The sequence below is a fragment of the Protopterus annectens genome, chromosome 16.part0 (assembly GCF_019279795.1).
Source record: "Protopterus annectens isolate FY-2018-M chromosome 16.part0, PAN1.0, whole genome shotgun sequence".
Lineage (NCBI taxonomy): Eukaryota > Metazoa > Chordata > Ceratodontiformes > Protopteridae > Protopterus > Protopterus annectens.
The window spans coordinates 533,022,133-533,039,560 of NC_056750.1; positions in this window are offsets into that span (position 1 = coordinate 533,022,133).

Here is a 17,428-nt window from a genome sequence, read left to right on the forward strand (position 1 = left end):
AGACTTGTCTTTAGATTTGGTTGGCACCAAGAACAGAGTCAACAAAGATGCAGGTTTATCTACCTGTTTTTTTGCAGGCTGAGTTTCTCCAGATGCAGCTTCAAAAGGGGTTTTTAATAAACCTCATAGAATAAACTTGTTTCGTCTCTCCTGCAGGAGTTGTGCACTAAAGCCATGACAAATGGAACATGAGTCCTGCAGGTGAACAGCTCCTAAACAGTACATGCAACTCATGTGCCCATCTGTAAGGGACATTTTTTTGGCAACTTGAATCACATTTTTTAAAACCTGATGGTTATGGATCCTTGGACATGGCAAAGTACCTAAAACAGCAAGAAAGGTAACACACAAGTTAGCAAAAATTTACAGTAACACACCTAACATAAAAAAAAAAAAAAAAGTTGTGTTTTTTCAAACAAGAGAAGGAAAAAGAAGACAGCCTCTAAGTTAAATGGCTATTTCCCCTAAGGAAAGAAGAGCCTCTAACTAAAAACGGCTTCTCCTGAAAGTAGAAGGGAGGGACGGAAAAGTGGAAAGCCCTCTAACTTAAACGGGCTGCCGACAGGGATCACAAAGGCAAGGTAGGCCCACGGAAACGATGGCCACAACAACAGCAATAACAAACAGCCAAACGGTTGGGAGGGGGGTAGCAGAATATAAGAAAATTTAGACTAACATTACCAGTATATGAAAAAACTATCAGAAAGCTATCACAATAATCAAAATTTTACACAAGAAAAAAACTACTTAGCCTGAGCCAGCAGAAGACAATCTCGATGCTGCAAGCTGCACACAAGATCTGGGTAGCTACCGCTAGGCATGTTGGGATAGGGGTTAGCCTCGAGCCAGTAAAGACTTTTCGAGCTATAGTATGTGGCCAAGTTGGATCTGAGTTCAGCTCGAGACCCAAACAGCAAGAAGGAAGGTGAGATAGGGACAACATAACATGAAGCAGTTTAATTTTGTTACGATTTAAGATCAGACAGCGATTTGTAAGCCAATTTTCGATGGTACTGAACATATTCTGGGTTAATGTAAGAAGATTTGTTAGGAAGGTGGCAGAGCAGATCAAGGTGGAATCGTCTGCATATTGAATGCAGGTAGCATTTGGGATGATGGAGTGGAGGTCATTAATAAAGATAGAGAAAAGTAGGGGTCCTAGAATAAATCCCTGGGGGACTCCTATGGTGATGGGTAGACAGGCAGACAAAAAGGACTATGAAGCTGGAAAAGCATATCCATTACCACATGGCAGTCATAACCATAATGATAAAATTGAAAATAAAGATTTAGAACATGATGTACATGTTAATGAAAGTTTAGATACCCCTGATAATAGTTCACATGGTCTGGACCCTTAAAAACGAATCCCGTCCGCAGGGGTTATAAATGAAGTAAGGAATATTGTAGTTAATAATTGGAATATTATTTGAGTTGATGATGAATTATGTGACAATCTTGGATGTCAACCAAAGATTACTCATAGGAGAGACAGGAATTTTAAGGACCTATTGGAAAAATGCACAATGAATGTGGGGTATACCAGGGGAGACAAAAAGGGCATGTATAAATATGCTAATTGTGCACAATGTAAGCATGTCTTTAAAGGTGATAAGATTATGGTTAATAGTAAGAAATGGATAAATAATAAAACATGCTATAATTTCACTTCCATGTGGGTGGTTTATGTAGCAACTTGCAGACAGTGCCTGGTATTCTATGTAGGGAAAACAGAAAGAATGGCGAGGGAACTTGTATATGAACATATATATGATATTAATTAGAACAATAATAGCAAAGTAAGTTTGTTTGTTTGTGTCTTTCGGCTTTTCCCGGTTAGGGGTCGCCACAGCGGAACTCCGGTCCACTAATGATTGGCAATAGATTTTTACGTACTGGCTTGCTGGGCCTAACGCACAACCTTCAACGAAGGAATGCACATTCACGCATGTTGCTACACAAAAGGCGCTCTAACTGAGAATCGAAAGGGCAACATCTAACTGTGAGGCGACAATGCTACCGCAGCACCACCACCGCAGTAATAATAGCAAAGTAAGTGCTTTAGGTAAATATGTCCAAGAATTTCCTGGCCATTATTTAAAATTTGGGGTCTTGGATTGTTTAATTTGGGTATTAGAGGAGGTGCATAAAAAATCAAGTTAGAAGTTTTAAAGTTAAAATGGTAGTTATGACTGCGTAACAATAAATATACACGTTTAAATGAAACAAGTTGTATTGAAAGTGTATTGAAATTAGGGCAGTAAAGATTTTAACTAGGTTTTACTAATAATAACAGTTATTGGTCATTTTGCACATAATGCATATTTATTGTGTATTTTATTGTGAATAAATTAGTGTTATAACTTTAAGAGGTGGAGTATGTTTTAATTGTATGATGTCATTAATTACTTTAATTATTTTTGTTTAAAATGAATTAGATGCAATGCATAATGTTCTGAAACAGTCCATGAAAGTGTTTAACCTGTGTTTAGTAATAAGTATTTTAAGTCCGTTAGTGAATTGATTTTGGTAGTTACTGGTGTTTATCAGTTCCCTGCCTGTATTGGTGTTATTAGCAGCACAGATTCTACATGGCACCCTATAGGGGGAAGAGTTGTATAGACCAAGCACATTTGGCATCTACTCTGATATGCAGTAACCTCAAGATAGGAGAACACAGATCACAGTCTGCATGCCGTGGCAGGGCTAGCCACTCAACAGTGTAAAATATGGCTCTATGTAATTCGGGCATGTTGACTAATGTCACCAAATGGGCATGGGTATTTGTTTGTGATAAGTGGGCTGCAGACCTGGCCTACTCCAACCAATGCCAGGTTATATGTTAACAGTGGGAGGGATGTATATGCTCTTATTGGCCAGTGTGTGCCCACCATAAAGCCCAGCAGCCTGGGTCAATAACCTACGGGCCAGCCGGTGTCCAGTTGCCCAGCCTATGTTATCTGGGATAGTTCTGTTATGTGAAAGCTGGATGTAAAACCAATCAGCCTGCCAAACATGAACTAAGAATTGTTACAATCAATGTAGGTTCACTGACAGGACAGAGCTTGGAAGTGGATGACATGATAGTATGGAGGAGGCTGGACATCTTATGTATCCAAGAGACAAGATAGATGGGCAATACAGCAAAGACACTTGGCTTGGGATCCATGGTCTACTACTCAGGAGTTGAAGGACAGGCTAGAAACAGTGCGGGAATTGTGATGAAGAAGAAGCTTCAGAAGATAATGAAGGATGTCAACAGAATTAGTGATAAACTCATGGCAATCGGACTCCAGTGTAATGATAGGGCAGTATTCATAACCGCAGCCTATGCCCCAAGGAAGGACTGCAAATATGAGAAGAAGAGTGCATTCATACAGCAGTTGTAAGACCTTCTAGATACAGCAGGACCAACAGGAAATGGTGTTGATAATGGGTAACTTGAATGCACACATCAGGACAGTCAGAACAGACTATAAGGACTGCCTGGGTCCAGATGGGTGGTGCAACAAGAATAAAGAAGGAGAGGCCATTCTAGACTTCTGTCTGGTAAATGGCTTGAAAGTAGCCAACACACGCATCAGGAAGAGAGACAGTCACAAGATCACATACAAGAGTTGCCAATATGACTCTAGTGGACTTCTTCCTAGCAAGGAAAGGGAAATGGCATACAATTAGTGATTGCAAAGTCATCCCCAGTGAAATAGGCAGCCCATAGCATAAACCACTGGTTGCCATAATCAGCTGCAAGCAATGGTCGGAGAAGGCTCTAAAGTCAACAGAGACCAGGCTGAAAACCTGGAAGTTGACTGGAGAGAATGTAAGATAGTTCAAGGAATTACTCAGGCTCTAGCACCCCAAGAGGAGGAGAAAATAGTTGAAGTTGAACAAGAATGGCAGCTCCTCAAAACAGCATGTGTGAGGACTACAGAAAAGATAGGTGGCTGATCCAGGTATGGAAATAAGGTGCATATGGAAAGCTGCTTGTGGAATTCAGAGGTCCATGAAGTCATCAAAAGAAAGGATGCAATAACCAAGAATAGGGCATTAGAGGCATTCTACCAGCTTCTGGAAAGTGACTCAGCAGCTGGCACAAAGCAACTATATCAGGTTGCTAGACAAAGAAAGGAAGATAAAGAAAACAATCATATGCCCTTTGTATGGGATGCCAGCAACAACCTGTTCATCAGTCCACAGGACATCAACTGCAGATGGAAGGATTACTTCCAGCAGCTTCTGAATGAAGAATACCCCACAGAAGCTGTACTGTCCCAGGCACAGCCTACAATGAGAGAAGAGGAGTCTACCCAAGAAGAAGAATAAAGCATAGGAAAATGAAGTCAGTGAAAGCAGCAGGCTTAGATGAGGTCACATCAAATATGATAAAGATGCTAGGTGAGATAGGGGAGAAATGGCTCCTGAGGGTACTCATAGCAGTGTGGAGAGAAATGCATATCCGAGATGACTGAAGAATAAGCATATACATGCCAGTGTACAAGAACAAAGGTGACATCCACAACTGTGGGCAGTACAGAGGCATCAAACTCCTGTCATGTTGCATGAGAGTTCTGGGCAGAGTGACTGATAAATGAATATGCAAAGCAGTAGAAAGTAAGATGGGCAGTTCAGATTCAGATCAGGATTCAGCACAACTGACTTGATGTATGCAGTGAGGTATATAGTTTAGAAGAAGCTAGAGTTGAGGAAAGAGTCCAGATGGGCATTCATAGACTTGGAGAAAATATATGACAAGGTCCCAAGAAAACTGATTTAGGCAGTACTGCAATGGTTTGAAGTCCCAGAAACATTGATAAAATTAGTGCAGGCTATGTACAATGACCCAATGACTCCAGTATGAACAGTGTTTGGTTTCACACAGGGGGTCCCAGTGGGAGTGGGTGTGCACCAGGGTTCAGCTCTGAGCCCACTGCTGTTCATACTGGTGATGGACTACATTAGAAAACAGGTCACAGGGGACAGATCAACAAAGTTGCTGTATGCAGACAATGTAGCATTACAGGCAAACTCTAAGCAAGAACTTCAGCAAAGGATTGGGGAATGGAATGCAAAACTAAAGGCACATGGGTTGAAACTAAGTACAGATAAGTCAGTGGTAACAGCAGCAAAATGGGGAAATCAAAAGAAGTTGAGAATCGAGTTAGCAGGGAAGCTAGTGGAACAAATTAATAGCTTCAATTATTTGGGAGGGGTAGTTGACTAGAAGGGAAATCTAAATGAAGCAGTCAAAGCTAGAATCAGAGGGGCTTCAGCCAACTGGCACAAAGTGTCAGGTCTAGTGTATGGCAGAAGAATGCCAAAGACTCTGAAAAGTAAGGTGTACAAAACAGTGGTGCAACCATTACTACTGCATGGTGCAAAAGCCTGGGCAATAAAGGCAGAGCAAATGAAAAACTAGAGGTGATGGAAATGAAGGGCCTGAGAAGGGTAGCAGGATGCACACTGTGGGACAGACGAAGAAATAAGGACATAAGAGTAGATGCCAAAGTAGCTGGAATTTCAGAAAATATCAAAGAGAAATGATTACGGTGGTTTGGGCACATGTGCAGAAAAACAGAAGGCAATCTGATGAAGATGACTTGAGACAGACAGGAAGAAGGGAAGAAGAAACATGGGTGTCCAGCAAAGAGGTGAATGGATTGTGTGAGAGAATATCTGTGATAGTCAGGCAGGAGTGTGGCATTGAATTGAGAGAGATAGTAACAGTTAACACAACACCCCAATTTCATGTAGGAAAATGGGAAAAGGGGGTTGATGATGATTATGATGACTACTTGTAACATCAGCACACCCTCCTGACAGTATCAGTAGCCATCACTTATGGGCATGGGTTTTCATCCTGTGAAAATACATGTATCACTGGCACACCCTCCATATAGTATCAGCAGCCATCAATTATGGGCATGATCTTTCCACTCTGTGACAGTACTTGTAGTGTTCATAATGTGTTATTCACCCTGCACTACATCCTCTATCTCTCTTCCTGAACTGGACATTCAATTTATGGAACTCAAAAATATCACAGCTTTTCTGCATAGAGTAGGAGATGGGAGTGTGTCATGCTTCCCCACTAGCTAGGTCTTAATTTGGCATATATCCACTTTTCTGAAATAGCCTACTGTGAAAATAGTTGGAACTGTGGGGATCTTCTGCTATGGTAAATGCAGACCATGGTGGACTGTTCTCAGCTTGGAGTTGTTTTTTGGAATTTCAATATGATGAATAGCAGGAGAAATAAGTGAAGGTGTTTGCAGAAAAAAGGATTCCTCTACAGTTGCTCTGAAGTCATAAAGGATAGACCTTATACATAATGTATGTTTTAGAGCTCCACCATGTAGTATATTTATTTATTTATTGATATCTGATTACTGGGAAAGTCCGACTGAGTAGAAGCCCATATTCAGTGGAGGCCCAGGGACAAAAGCTTTAAATTATTACAAAACAAAGAACAACAATTTTACAGTCTTCAAAAGTACAACAAAAACATCTCCAGTTTAAATAATTATAACAAATTAGACATAATATAAACATATTGGTTAAGAATCAATACAGGCTATATTACAATCATTTGATATTTAAAGAAATTTTAGAGAGTTTGTAGAGAAATTAAAGGTAATTTGCTCTAATACAAACAGGTATTGCAATATGAAGTGAGGGAAAAACAGGCTTATGGTATATTTAGAAAGAAAGTCAGGGAAGAGAATTTTATAGAAGTATGGAAGTAAGTGAAGGAGAAAGAGTGACGAGATATAAGGAATGAAAATATACTTTTAGGGATATAGCTTAATTTGGTTTTGAGCAAAAACAGAGACATATTTTAGCTAGGAAGACTTCCAGAGTCGTTTTGAAAGATGGAAGGGAGGGTATGGACCTAATGGATAAAGGTAAGGAGTTCCAGATCTTAGCAACCTTGTATGAGTACAGACAATGCCCAGCAGATTTGCTAGGTTTGTAGACAGGAGTTTTTGGTCACTGGGTCCCAATGACCAATTGGAAACACAGTTGCGTAGAATGTTTTTTTTTAATGTTGGACAGGTAGATGGATGCTGAATAATTTTATATGTGGTGAGAAGCTGTGGATATATTAGTTGATGAGGCAGTTCTAATCAATTGTCTTTTTAATATATTGATGGATTCTGAAAGGGGTATTTGCTGCAAATTTAGCAACTTTGTTGCAGCATTGTTCAAGTTTCAGTTTTTTTAAAGCCTGGATGTTCATGCGGATTGGAGCACCATATAGAAGTGTGGGGGGAGATAAGTAGCAGCAAATGCAGTTTCAGTTGCATTGGTGAGAAAGTTTTGGGCCCTGTAAAGCATCTCTAGTTTCTTATGAGTTTTTCTTAGGCAATTTTGTATATGTAGGTGTATGTAAAATTATCATCCACCATCACCCCTAATAATTTCCTCTGAGAAGTGACTTCAGTGGTTGTATTATCAAGAGAGAGGACTTTCAATCTGTTTTTTTCATGAAATAGTGATTTGGAGAAAAAAGTAGTAGTTTGGCCTTTTTTGGGTTGAGCATGAGCTGTGAGTTACAAAGCCATGGTTTAGTGGCTTTTGAAGCTTCCTGAGTAATTTTTTGGAGGTGTACCATGTTATCAGATGTGCAAATGAAAGTGAAATAATTTGCGTATTGTATTAGGGTGGCCTATTGTATAGATGTATAGAGGATGCTGGTGGAAATGTTAAAGAGGAGGGACCAAGTATACAGCCTTGTGGGACACCGGTGGTGATTAGAAAGTAAGGAGAGAGCGTGGAATGCCATTTTAATTAGTGATACCTATTGGACAGGTAGCTTTTGAACCAAAGAAGGGTGGGCTGAGAGAGCCATAGTGAGGACATTTGATGTAGACGTTTGCTGTGAGAAACTGTATCAAAGGTTTTAGGCAAGTATAGAAATAAGGAAAAACTAGTTTGCTATTATCTCTAGCTTTATTGACAGTATGTATATAGGTTATAAGGGCAGTGCTAGTACTATGAGAAGGAATGAAGCCAGGTTATGTAGGGGACATGAGTTTTTCCTGCAGGGGATAGTCTAGCAACTGTTTCTGAATACATTTTTCAAGTATTTTCGCGAGGGGAGATAACATTACCATAGGTCTAAAGTTATTAATGTCTGTTGAATTTCCTCCTTTGCGCAGAGGGTTAATATGCGACTTTTTTCCAGAGAGAGGGAAAGTGAAGTTCCTGGACTGAACTATTTATAAGTAATGAGACAGGAAAGGTAATGCTATTGGCTGCTATTTTAGGTACTTGTTTAGAAGGTCATCAGCTGAAGAAGAGCATGGTTTAAGTTTGGTTAACAGTAGTTTTATATAGGAAGTGGGGACAGGTTTGAAGGTTAAAGTGGAGGTGGTAATATGTGGCTGTTGAACAGAGTTGGGATTAAATATTCAGGAATCCTTGGTTAGAGATGCTGTGCTAGAGTAGTGAGTTATTGGGAGAGGGGTTTGGGATGAATTTTTCGCTGAGATACAAGACTTATGGATGTCCAATGTTTAGGGCTATGTTTACTGTTATTCTGAAAGTTATTATAGTATAGTTTTTGCCTTCATTTATTTGCTTTGTAGTATGATTGTGATGCATTCTGAAGCTTTCAAGATGTTGAGGTGATTTTTTTTTTTGCTATTCTTTCCATGCTTTTTCTCTATCCTGCATTATCACTCTACTCTTTTTAGGATAGCCAAATTGTATTATTTGTATTTAATCTCTTCTTTCCTGGAGGTGCAAGGATATTTAGAAAAGTTATATTGAATTAATTTACAGCATCAGCTAAGGTGAGAATATTCAGGAAGTTCCAGTTAATAGATAATAGTGTTATAATGAACATTTCTGGGTTAAAATTGGAAAGGTTGTGTCTTATTTTATAAACATGCTGTTTAACTGGATGTGTGAGATGTCTGGTCATATAGATTGGGAGATGATCACTGAGAGAGTCTGACATTGTACCTGTGGTGGAGGATATTTGCTAGGGTCTGATACTAGGATACAGTCTAAAAGGGAATTTGATGTCATGCTATAATGTGTGGGGCTATTAATTAGTTGTGCAAAATCATATAAGTTTATGGTAGTAGGGGAGCTAGACTTTATGTCCAAGCAATTAACATTCATATCACCCAGTAATATTTTTCTTGTGGAAATGTTATGGATATCAAATGTAGGATATGTTCCAGTATAGCTATATTGTCGCCAGTCAGGATGTAAAGGGCAGTAATAAATATTTGTTTATAATTGTTTATTTTGAGGAAAGCAATAAGAAGCTCTGCTAAACTGAATTTTGGTATTGGTTTGCTGTAAGGGGAAACGTGGTAGGTGTTGGGAAATATTAAAGCAATACCACCACCTTTCCTTTTTATACAGTCTTCACGGATGATATTCATAATTTTAGAGTTGTTTATGCTGGGTTTAAGATGAGTTTCAGTTACAACAAGAATGTCAGGCTTATGTTGGGTAATCCAGGATATAGTTCAGCAGTTTTGTTTCTTACGCTTCTAACATTTAATGTATTACAGCAAAAATTAGATCACTAAGGTTGAGGATTGGGTGTTGTTGGGTTGGAGAAGTGTGTAGGAGAGAATTATCTTTGTGTTCACTGTGATAGGTGGGACCGGGGATTAAGGTGTATATCTCTTTCTGGAAGGATTTAAGTATATTGAGGAATTATACATACTTGTATTTTGGAAAGGATTCTTCACTTAACTTTGTTTTCATTTGAGTTGAAAGTTCAGTTAATTGGTCTATATTTGGAATGAAGATGAGGGGCAATATTAGCAGGTTTGGTGCAATGTGTGGAGAGTGTAAAGAGGAAGTATCAATAGGTGGTTAGGGCAGAGTTGGAGAGATACTGAGTCAGTGTAAGATGAAAGATGGCACAGTAGGAGGAGGATAAGCAGAACAGTAGCATAATTATGTACAGGAATCTGTATTTTATAGATGTCGGGTAGTGGGGAAGTAGCAATGAAGAAGGAAACAAGAAGTTGCAGGGCATCAAGAGATTAAATGATGGTGGATTCTGAAGCTGGCAGCGGATAGGTTCTCTAAAAGATGAGAGTTAGGTTACCCTGGTAGCTTCTCTAAAATGTAAGGAATAGAGGGGTATGAAAGGCTGGATAATGATGTAGTCAAAATAAGAAAAAAAATGAGGGTTTCTTTGGGAAAAGCAAAGGATACAATGTGGACTAGATAGGTACTATTAGGGAAGGTAGAGATTATGAACGGATATAGTGCAAAAAATGGGAGAGGCTGTTTCCAAGGTTACATTATCAAGATGGCTTAGGGACTGCATACATTTCATCTATTCCTTCAACAATGAACCTATGCCAAAAGTTAAAGCTCACTCTACTAGATCTATAGCAACATCTATAGGATTCCATTCCAGGGCTTCCATGGATAACAGCTGCACAGCAGCTACTTGGGCTAAGCCTCATACCTTTATCAATCATTACAAATTGGTCTCCAGAGAGAGAGCTGCCCTCGGCTCAGAGATACTCAGGAATGTTCTTCCATAAGGGCAACCTATTGATCTCAAGGTAGCTTGGGATTCTGTCCCATCAGTGATGAATGGAAAAGTTAACAACATCAGATAAAGAAGTTATGTCTTACCATAATGTTCCATCTGTGTTATTCATCTTCTTTCATTCACTTCCCACCCTCCTTACCCCTCCAAAGGCTCCTGGGGGATGCGTTGGGACTAAGTGCTGAGGTAACAGAGAGAAGGGCATTCAGGGTAGAGACTTAGCTCAAGATTTTTTTTGGCTGGCGCGACTTTGGTAAAAAGGCCGACTCGCTTCAGAGGGCTCGGAATCGAACCCATCAGTGATGAATGGAAAGAAGATTAACAACATCAGATCAAAGTTTATGAATTTAAGCTCAAAGTAGTTTTAGCAGGTAGTATACTGACAGAAAGCCACACTAATACAGTGTAAATATACAGCTGTATTGAGCAAATGCCACTACACTGATAAGCACAACATAAAACGATCACTTAGTAAATATTCATGGGATTAACCAGTAAATCAAAACACTGTTTTATATATAGGTTTACTATCAAAACATCAAATGTCAGAATGTAAACTGTACAAAAATATGGTTTAAATGTGCAATATGCTGCATATTAAGTAGGTTGAAATGTTGAAAGCGTAATTGCAGCAAAATGGAATTTGACATATTCAACATGCTTTTTCCTCTGCATCTTTTGCAACAGTGTGGTAACTGTCCACTTACCTGCTTGCCTTTCAGCAGTACGGATGTACCAGTTCAGTACTGTATAACACTGAAATTCATGTTTTTGCAGGGGGCAAGCCCTCCTGCACCCCCCACATACCCCCTGCAAATTATATATTCCAACCCCAAGATCACACTACAGTGAGGAAAAGGGCAAATTTCTCGATCTGCACTGCACCTCATTCTCTCTTCGTAACATCGAACACGTATAAACGGATGTACAGTGGTATTCGTTGCAAAGGACACTTGCAGAATTGAAGGTTGGCAATACTGGAATCAGCCAACTGATGTTCGACATTCCTGTTTTCGATGAACCTTCATTCTTCATTTTGATAGTAAATCTATATCTATAGATAAATAGATACGCATACCAAAACACCAGAAACTCACATTACATACATACAGAATGTATTAAAGGGAAGCATAATAAAGCTTATCCGATCTGAATGAAATTGTTACAAATATAACACTCTCCCAAAGTCTGTTCACTGTTCAACAATCTTAGAGCAGATAGAAATTTAATAACATATGGCACATACCTGCTCTATGAGGGAAGAAGGAACACAGTGACTGAGTGTAAGAGGAGGCAACACTGAGGGATATTTATCAATACATTCTACTACAGTGACCATCCCACCCTCAGGTCAGATTATAACTGAGAGCAATCAGTTTATAGTCTTTGCAAAGCAATAAACAAAGAGATGACATATTAAAACAGGTTTTCTGTCATTTCCTAAGGCTAAACAACTGGTGTATGCAGTACAGAGATGTAGCTCTCGCAATAACCAGTATCCCGCTGCCTTTTTTAACTTGCTACAGTGATGCTCAACACTTGGAACTAGATTAGAATATATACATATTTTCTTAACTGTAGTTTGTATTAGATATGCATTTTGATGTGGGTAATTGGAGGAACACCATACTCCAATTTAGGTATTAGTGCACTGCATGCAATTGTTCTTCTTTTAACTGTGCAGTTACTTTATACACTGTTAACTCTATGCACTTTTAAAAGAGTGGCTTGGATGAAATAGGAGGCCTATGTACTTATACAATTCCATTGTGTCTACTTATCTAAAAGGGTTGGATATCTGCAGCTTCTAAATTCATGGGCAGAAAGGAAATTCAACAAATCAAGAGTCATACACTGCAGAGAATGAAGAAGCCTAAAGCAGTATGTCTGAAATAAGATGACTCTTGCAAAATACCAAAAGCATACTTTTCTGTAAGTGGGAAAGCAATGGAAGGGAACTGTCTCAACTTCGAAGTCACTGCATTTTAGAGAAAAGTGACATATTTCCATTACATTATCCTCAGAATTCTGAATATCTGGCTGTAATCCAGAGCTTCTTCATACAGACACACACAAACACATACACCTGAAAGCAAACACATACATACAAAATATAACCATAAATACACATACTTTTCCTACACAAGGCACTCTGTGTAAGCGGTTTCCTATGCTTTACTCAGTAAATATGCAAACAAAGAAAATGCTTAGCCTTTTCAGGGAAAACAGCATCTCTCACTTCAGTATTGATTAATAGCACTTTTGATCCTGAAATATTGATAGAACTGGCATTCAACCACTATGTCATGAAACAACACTGTACCCCATATGAAAATGTTAACAAAAATATTTACACAAAAATTATTCTATCAGTCATTAGAGGGCAATGACCAGTTGTATTATTATTATTATTATTATTATTTATTATTACTACTACAACTATGATTACTATGATTATAATTATATCTGCTAATTAAGTTGCCTTTACTGGACAGTTTGCTTTTATGGAGGTCCATTTACAGAGTTGCCAAATGATTTCATGACTATGAGCCCTGATACATGACTATCTATATATCCTACGCAAAGTGTGTGTGTGTGTGTGTGTGTGTGTGTGTGTGTGTGTGTGTGTGTGTGTGTATATATATATATATATATATATATATATATATATATATATATATATATATATACATATACATATATAGGGCTAAACTGTACAGTGCACTGAAACACAGGTTGATTACAAAAGCATATGTCCATTTTATCCAGTTGGTTGGTTAGCAGGTAGTATCATAGTAATGTTGTACTGCCACACTTAAGAAATGTGTGAGTTGTATATTTTGCTATACTGCCTTCTCTCACCTTGGGCATTTTTGTTTGCCACATGCCAAGTATGTATATGGAAGAATAAACATTTATATGCTGTGGTTGTGAGGCAATGATCATTTGATTACATCATGTAATACAGCTGAAATTAAGAAGGATGTCTTGCTCCAAGGTACTTAAAGACCCTGTGCCCTCTACCTGACCTGCATGAACCTTAGCCCTTCCATGCAGAAATAGTTCATATAATGCACAAAGTGTGATTAGAGTTAACCAGTCTATGTTCCAGTACAGTTCCGATAAGAATACAACAGGAAGTTATTTTCTTATGAAATATAAGCAAAAAGGGATAAGAAATCAAATAAATATGCAGATATATGTGTTGTATTATTGTTGAAACTCTTTTCAGAACACTCTATAGCACCTGCCTGCCACAGTACTTTTCACTGGGGAATTTGGCTTTCCATCTGCCAGCCTATTTCACTGAGGCACTTTGGAATTTAAAACATACAGAAAATTGTTTTAGAAGAATTGTGAATATGACATCCATTTTGGTTTTAATTAATAACCATTCCCACATCCCCACAGTAGTCCTCTAGGAGGATAATTATTTATCTTGTCCTTGGGTATGCCTGCAGGCAGACCGCATGCTATAGCCAATTTTTAAATATTATTGCAGAAAATAATTAATTAAAGAAAAGGTAAATTGTTTTCCTTGACTATCCTATCTAGAGATAAAGAAAAGCATTCATTAAAACTGAAAGTGATGTTGGCTTTCTTCCTTAATTTACAACACTGAGTCACTGACATGGATACCAATAATAGTTGTGTCAGTTCACCTAGCTTTTTATTTGCAGCTGTGCTTCTATTGTGACAGAATGTATACAACAGTATTTAGTATATTTAAACACATTTAATGGCAGTATGCTTAGATTGTGGTGCATGTATTCAGATGAGAGAAACATAACAGAGGCAAAATACTAATATTCTACTAAAGAATATATTGCTAAGATGTATTCTGTTACTTATTGACACCTCACACCTGAATTTTTATTTATTTATTTAAAAAGAAGTTATGTACTCACCATAACAATCCATGTTTGTAGTCCATCTTACATATGGGTTCGGAGCTGATCCTCAGCCGATTACAAAGCTCGAAGTCTCTAAGTTGGCTTGTGGCAAGGTAGGTATCCCATGATGCACAAGTAAGAATTCCTAGATCTTGTTTGCTGCTATCTATAAAAGTGATATAAAGTATTTCCACAAGGAAAAACAAAGATGAAAGGTCTCCAACTCTAAGGAAGATAGACATTATCTTGTCTCCAGATCCTCCAAGGATACATGGACGGAGGTAGGTGAGAGGGTTCGTAAGAATGAAGGTCGAGATGGACTACAAACTTAAAACGTTATGGTGAGTACATAACTTCTTTATGTTCTGTAGTCCTATCTTGCCTTCATTCTTACATATGGGACAGTGTCCCTAGCACCTTTTTCTCGGGTGGCTCACAGGAATATACTCCTAAGAACCATGGAACCAAAGGAGGCTCTACCCCTGGAGGCCAAGTCCAATTTGTAATGAGTAATAAAGGTATGAGGGGTAGCCCAAGTTGCTGCTGCACATATACTGTCCATTGGAATTCTGGCTTGAAAAGTGACAGATGTGGATATAAATCTGGTGGAATGAGCTTTAATTTTAAATGGGAGTTCTTTGCCATTAGAAGAGTAAATAAAAGATATGCAATTTGAAATCCAGTTTGATAACGTTATCTTGGAGACTGGCATTCCTTTTCTCGTCTCCGAAAAATATATAAATAATTGGTCTGATCTCCTAAACTCTTTTGTGCTATGTAGATAGAACCTTAACTGTCTGTGTACATCAAGTTGATGAAACTTATATTCCGCTTTGTTTGTATGATTTGGAAAAAAGAGTGGCAGATCAATAGTTTGATTAATATTTGATTGTGAACAAATCCTGGGGACAAAGGAAGGGTTAGTGCGAAGGGAAACTGTGTCTATGAAATATCAAGTAAGGAGGTTTGACTGAGAGTGCTTGCAGCTCTGACACTCTTCTGGCAGACGTAATGGCTACCAGAAAAATGGTCTTCCATGAAAGGAACTTTAAATCATATAAATCTGAAGGTTCAAAAGGTGGTGAGGTAAGTTTTGAAAGAATGAAATTTAGATCACAGGGAGATATAGGTTCTTGAAAAGGAGGTCTTAGCAAGGTAGTGCCTTTTAAAAAGATTTACACAGTCTGTGAGCCATAAGATTAGGTTCATGTGTTCCCAAATGAAAACTGGAGATAGCTGCTAATTAAACTTTGATTGTAGCAGCAGCTGATCCCTGATGAAAAAGTTTGGTTAGAAATTCTAACACTAAGGGAATGGAGGCTGTATATGGATCTATGTTCCTAACTTATGCCCAGAGAGAAAATCTTTTCCATTTGCTAGCATACAATTTTCTCATAGAAGGTTTATGAGAAGACGTCAGGATATGTGTAACCACAGGGGAGAAATCATGAAGCCTGACTAGGGATGGAAGTGGAGCAACCACGCTGTCAAGTTAAGGATGTGGAGACAAGGATGGAACGTGCCTGACATGTGTCAGAAAGTCTGGTACTGGGTTCAGAGTCCATGGATTGTCCAGAAGGTGAGGCCCGAGAAAGGGGCACCAAATCTGATGTGGCCAGTAAGGAGTGATGAGAATCATTCTGCTTCCCAAAGTCTTTCCTTTCTGGATCACTTTCGATATTATCGGAAAGGGAGGAAATACATAAGGGCCAATTGTAGACAAGTGCATCTCTCGGTGTCTCCCCCGGGGGGAGAGTAAGGGTGAAGTAGCTGCTGCATTTGGTGTTCAATGGGGTGGCAAACAGATCACAGCAAGGCTGTCCCCATTTGCGGAAAATCTGTTCCGCAACTTTCTAATTCAGAGACCACTCTTGAGGCATCAAGATTGCCCTGCTGAGCTTGTCGGCTATCACACTGGTTCTCCCTGGGATATGTGTTGCAACTAGAAAGCATTAGGAAGATATCACTCACTGCCAAACACGTAGAGCCTCTCGACATAGGGGGTAGGATCTGGTTCCCCCTTGTTTGTTTATATAACATACCACTGACATATTGTCTGATTGGATTGCTATTGTCCCTAGAGGAAGAAAGTTGTGAAGTGCTCGCAATGCTAGTAGCACTGCTCTCTTCTCTAGAACACTGATATGCAAGTGAGCCTCATGTTCTTCCCGTGTGCCTTGGACTGTCCATCCTAGATAATGCCCCCCCACCCTATCTGGGAGGCATCCGTGGTCACAGTAGCAACAGGTTGATAAGGAATGTATGGTCGCCTTGTCGTTAGTTGATTGGACTGGATCCACCAACAAAGGCCCTTTTTGCAAGATTCCATTATTAAAATGGGATGAGACAGAGACAGTTGCTGAAGAGACCACTGGGAAAAGAGTAGCCATTGTAGAATTCTCACATGTAGTCTGGCCAGCAGATTTAGATTTAGAGAAAGCATATGACAGGGTGCCTAGAGAGTAGTTGTGGTATTGTATGAGGAAGTCGGAGTGTCAGAGAAGTATATAAGAGTGGTACAGGATATGTATGAGGGTAGTGTGACAGCGGTGAGGTCTGCGGTGGGAGTGATGGATGTGTTTAAGGTGGAATTACATCAAGGTTCAACTCCGAGCCCTTTCTTATTTGTAATGGTGATGAACAGGTTGACAGACGAGATCAGACAGGAGTCCCCACGGACTATGATGTTTGCAGATGACATTGTGATCTGTAGTGAGAGCAGGGAACAGGTAGATGATACCCTGGAGAGGTGGAGATATGCTCTAGAGAGAAGAGGAATGAAGGTCAGCAGGACTAAGACAGAATATATGTGTGTGAATGAGAGAGAGGATAGAGGAATGGTGAGGATGCAGGGAGTAGAGGTGGCGAAGGTGGATGAGTTTAAATACTTGGGATCAACAATTTAGAGTAATGGTGAGTGTGGAAGAGAGGTGAAGAAGAGAGTACAGCCAGGATGGAGTGGGTGGAGAAGAGTGTCAGGAGTGATTTGTGACAGACGAGT